A 6,000-nucleotide genomic window follows, 5' to 3' on the forward strand; every position below is an offset into this window, starting at 1 on the left:
GGATTTGTTTAGTTTGTTGCTATTATGGTAGTGTCAGTGGTTAGAAATGCTAAAGTAGGCGGTGAATTCACTATCTTTGAATCCATTGATACCAAGGTCAAGTCCCATACTTCATTAGCGTTTTGGGGTGCTAACAGCTTTGGTTTTTGTTGGGATGGTTGTTGTTCGGAGCATAGATGGGTGCACCATAAAGAGTTTTCTTGAAGCTTGGAGGCTCAAGCAAACAAAACCGTGAAGTTTAGCACTCACCCAACCAATCTCAGACATTTTTTCTCCTATTTCTTCTTCTTATTTTTTGTCTTTATTTTTGGAAAATTCTAAACACCCCCGTGCTGCGTCCCCATTGCGTCCCCGTTGCCTACGTGGTAACTAAATCCAACGACGCCGTTTTCAACTTAGTAGGATAATTGAAAGAAATGACTCCTGTGTTCAGCCTTTTTCTCGTGTCTCTTCAATCTCGTCCTCCTCATCTCTCTCTTCTCTGAAGCCTGTTGGCCCCTAACCAGTTCCTCTCATCATCCCTCTCATCCCTCAAATCTGCGAAGCCCGTCTTCTTCTCTCTTCTCCATGAAACTCGCGAAGCTCCATCCCCGTTGTTCTCCCTCTCCCCCAAACCTCCAAGCTGCCGGGGCCGTGGGATGACAACTAGCTATGGGAACAAACACAGGGCTCGAAAATGACAAATTTGGCATAGTCTTATCTTCGCAGCTCCAAATACTTCCTTCCCTTCCTCTTCTTTCTTCGCAAGCTCCTTACTGATCTCTCTCTCTCTTCTATCTTTTCTACCTTCTTCAATCTCTCGCAAGCGATCACATTAAAAAAGGCTTACTGCCTCAGAGTCCCAAAAGTGAACATTTCAGCGACGAAATTGATGTTCCTATTTGCGGTATCAACCCAAAAAGTGTAAAATTCCATAATGTTGTTGTGCTTCAACGTCTTAAAGAGATAAATTTCACAGTATAGATTTCAAGATCTTCGGAGCTTTGCAGGAAATCATAAAGCTTGACCTGGGTCCAAGCAACTTCAATTCCTTCGTACTCATCAAAAGCTCTGTAACTGCAACGATCAAACATCAAGAATTGACAAATATATCAGATGACCGTGTACAAGAACAAATAGAAGGACCCAAAAAGCTCAGATTTTGAAGAAATTCGAGATGGGTAAGCTGCAAGCCGAATGAAGGACCAAAAAACGTTCGAATTGAAGGGGAAAAAAAAATCTCAAATTGGTGTTCATATATTATCTTTGAAGCTCCTTTGCCCCTCTCTCTCTCTCTCTCTCTCTCTCTCTCTCTCTCTCTCTCTCTCTCTCTCTCTCTCTCTCTCTCTCTCTCTCTCTCTCTCTCTCTCTCTCTCTCATGTAAATAATTGTTCATTTCCACAGCTTTCTCACACACACTCTCTCTAAAAAGTTTTGGAGAAGTACATCCTATTTTTGTATGATAAATTTCTCTGGTGTGTGCGTGTGTCAAAACTGTAGAAGAAGAAGGGTAACTGGGGGGATAATCATAGGAAAGAACAGAGACCCCAAAAAAGGTAGGAAAAAAAATAGAGGATGAGCTCGAGAAACTTCCGTTTTTTTTTTCTTTTTAATTATTATTTTTTTATTAATATTTTAATGGCCACATCAGCCCCGGGGCCGCGGCGGGGTTATTCCCCGGGGGTATGTAGCAGTTGATGTTTTTTTTTTTTCATTATATCTGCTGATGTCAACCGATTACCCGGTGATTCCCCACTGTCGGTTGTATATAGAAGAATTGCTTCAAAAAATCTCTTACATTCTATTTCCTATCATTTTTCTATTATATTAAAATAATATTCTTCTATTTTTTTATTATTTTTTTCTCTCACTTCCATTTTCATTCTTAACTATTAACTTTTTTGTCTTTTTTCTATTCTTTTCAAATATCACATTATACTAATTTTATAAGTACTTATAGGATTTCTTTTCCCGAATATAGTAATAGTTTTCAAACCAATATCGATATTAAAAATAATAATTTTTTAAATATGAGCATTTTCCAACACGATGGTATTTTTAATATGATTTTGTCCACATATCAAAAAATAATAATAGATTTTTATTTGTCTAATGGTAATATTTCTTTTATTTTCATATAACGGTAATATTTTTTTCCCTTTCTCTAATGGTAATACCTATCCACGTATGGACCATAACATTTTTAGTCATTTATCCAATGATAACATTTTTATTCTTTATGTAACGGTAAAAAATTTTGTCCTTTCTCTAACGATAACATTTGGAATTCATGTTTCCAACGATAATATTTTTTATCTTATTTTCAACGAAAACATTTTTTGTCATTTCTCAAACGGTAATATTTTTTGTCCTATATGTAATGATAACTATTTCCTATATAAATATGCATTCTGCTTGCATTCACATTCTCATCAACCCAAGTCTTATTTGATCTAAGAACTGAAATTTCTCATTCCCCCCTCATCTCCCACTCTCTGCATCAAATTGGGTAAATTACTCACATACTTATCCTCTAAAAATAAGTTGGATGTTGTTCTTAATGACAACGTCAATGGAGAGTCATCGAGACATTGTGGTAATCACCAAAGTCGTAAGTTTATTCAGCGTGACCATATTTAAGGGCACAAATACTTTTTTCGCGACTATTTCATAGAAAATTCAGTATATCCCTCGAATATATTTTGAATGAGATTTCAAATGAGTCATCCTCTATTTCTCCATATTTAAAATGAGGTAGAGGCTAACGAGCCCTACTTTGTCCAGAGAAGAGATAATACCAGAAGACTCGGTTTATCTTCTATACAAAAGATAACTGTAACACTTACAATGTTTGCGTATGGGGTTATTGGAGATTTTATGAATGAATACATATGCATTAGAGAAAGCACCGCAATAGAGAACCTCCAAAATTTGTGAAGATAATCGTAAGTATTTTTTCAAATGAATATTTACGGTTTCCAAATGCCAATAATATTGCTCAATTGCTAGCGGTTGATGAACAATGAGATTCCTATGAATGCTGTGAAACATTGGTTGCATGCATTGAAAGTGAAAAAATTACCTCGCTGCCTAGAAATGTATGTACTTCGATCATATCCATAAACCAACTATTATTTTAGAAGTGATTATTTCATATGATCTTTGGATATAGCATATATTGTTTTGTATACCCAGTTCACATAAAAATATTAATATGCTAAAGAAATCTTTTATTTTCATGGAACTTTTCCAAGGGTTTACTCCTCCAGTCAATTACTCAATCAATGGCAATGACTATACTATGGGGTACTACCTTGCAGATAGTATTTATCTAAAGTGATCAACGTTTATGAAGATTATTTCATCTCTACAAGGGAATAAGAAGAAAAATTTTGTCACTGCACAAGAATTCGCAAGAAAATATATCGAGCGTGCATTCAACAATGATTTGCAATCGTTCGTGGACCTTCACAAATGTTCAAAGTCAATGAGTTAGAAAATATAATGAAAACATATGTTATTCTACATAACATGATCATTAAGGACGAGCATGATGATAGTAAGGGTCCGAACATGGAGTATGATCAAGCTGATAATGATATTCTAGAACTATCGCGTAATCTAACAAGTGAATTTATAGATTTCTTTCAGCAACATGATGAAATTAGAGACAACTTAGCACATCATCAGGTCCAAGCAGATTTAATTGAATATCAATGGCAGTTTTATTCCCAACAATAGAAGAGGATTTTTCTTGGATATTTTCTGTTCTGATTATAAGTGACTATGTATTTATGCTTCTTCAATTCCCATTCCATAAAACATGTTTTCTTCAAGAATATGCAGATTATTAATGTAATATTTTCATTATCTATAATAGTTTAAATAGTTGTAATGCCAAAAGGTATCAATAGATTATATCCATGTTAGACAAAATTATTGTCCACATTTTTAAGCTGCTAGAATAAATCTTCAATTATGTATAAAGTATAAAATACACACGTGTCAAATGTTTAACAATAACCATACACCTCTGTCTCAACACCCAATTAAAATAACAAGCAAATTATACAAATATCCTCCTACTCTATAATTAATAAGTTATGTAAAAAGCCAAATCAATTTTCTTCGGCATTGCGTCTCACCAAAATCTCTCTTTGAAGTTGCTAAAAATATACCCGCTGAACTCCAGCCAAGATTCACATCGAGCAACATTATTCGTTGCTCTCTCTTCAACTACTCTTTCTTCAATTTCCTTCCAAGCGATTTCTAGTTTCTCCGCCTCCAACCTCACTCTCTTGTCCTCTTTTATTTCTCTCTCTTTCTCGATCATATGCGATCTTCTCAGCCTTGAGCCGAAAAAACTCTTTCTCCTAAGCACATGAATCATCGAGAAGAGTATACTTAAGCTTGCTCAGCTCCACAAGCTCATCTGATGGCCTGCATTGGGCCTTAGGTTTTTATTTCTCAGCTTTCCTTTTCCATTGGCCTATCCAATTCAATGACATCATTCTCCACAACATTCTCGGCCTCTATTCCACCAATTGAATCAGGTGCGACTGCTGAGGTATGCATCAGGGTCAGGGACATCATAGACCTCCACTTTGTCTCATCCTTTGTGCAATGCTAAATCCATTTTGGTTGGTCCTTCAACAGCTATCAACAATGCTCGAACTAAAAAGTTGTTTTCTCAAGCGAGCATGATCTTCACTTTGTCACACTTCCAATTCAAGCATAAATGAAAAAATTAACCACCCATGTAAATAAAGGAAATTTAACGCATAAATATGATAAAATGCTAAACAAATATAAAAGTAGATGCTTTTACATTATCTTACTCAATCATGCCACTTTAACTCAACCCTTCAACTTGGGCGAGTTTAGCACAAAATTTGTTCGTCACCTTTTGCATGGCTAATCACCGATGTATTAAGGACCCAACACTCCACTCATTTGTAGTTTCTTTATAATCATTGAAGTATTGACTAATTTTTTTTTTCCAAATTTTGGGGTGTTTTTGGTCCATTCCCTGGATGGCATCAACGTTATATTTAGCCATATTGAGACAAGTAACTTGTCTTCTTCGGGGGTGAAGTTCGCACCCTTGACTAATTTTCTTTGGGTCAAAGGTTCTATTTGGGATGGGGGTGGAGAGTCATCCAACGTCGTAGGAGATTGTTCACTTTGACCATCGTAAATGTGATCAATTTGAGGCTCCTGAGTCAAGAAGCTGGTGAAGTACATATTTCTATGGTCTTGTGAATCCATCTCTAACAAATTGTAGACACACAACAATTGGTAGACATGTTAGACAATTAAGAACAATATTTTAAAGTGATTATGGTAGCCGGCTTAAGATATGGTAACATATAGGAAATTTGGCACCCTTCCACGAATGGCTATAACAACCGATTGACACAATTTATTGGCCACCCGGGTTACCATACCATGGAGGTGTGTGCCAAAGTGCAAATGTTCCCGTGAAGATTTGATATCATCACAGACGAGGAGTTAGAGAAAGCAAATTCAATACTAAGCAGCTTGCAAAATGAATAAGAACATAATACAGAAGTTAGAAAGTAAGAGCATTCTCATCCGCTTTTCTAAACACTTGTGTGTTCCATGGGGCTTAGAATGGTTTTATTATTTACATCATGTGTGAGACAAGAACCCAACTAAGAAAATGGTTGCATAACCAAAAAATCCCGATAGCCTTTTGTGAAAATTATCAAAAAATAGTTGGTGGTCATTCAGGTTCGGATTACCCTACCATATCGATCGAGCCCCATTAAAAATACTTGAGAATTAACCCCCTCCTGTGGAGTAATTATAATCATTATCACAGCTTACACTAGACAAGCAACATTGGAGTAAGTAAGAGATGCAGTACAGAGAATGCATTGAAAGTGTGCCGAGAATCAGTCTATGAAGTGGCTACCAAACAACGTATGAATGCATACAAAGGCCCAAAGAATTAAATATAATAGCAGCTCATTTAGTCCATTCTTTTTTAATTGAAAC

The sequence above is a fragment of the Carya illinoinensis genome, chromosome 7, assembly GCF_018687715.1.
Source record: "Carya illinoinensis cultivar Pawnee chromosome 7, C.illinoinensisPawnee_v1, whole genome shotgun sequence".
NCBI classification, from domain to species: domain Eukaryota; kingdom Viridiplantae; phylum Streptophyta; class Magnoliopsida; order Fagales; family Juglandaceae; genus Carya; species Carya illinoinensis.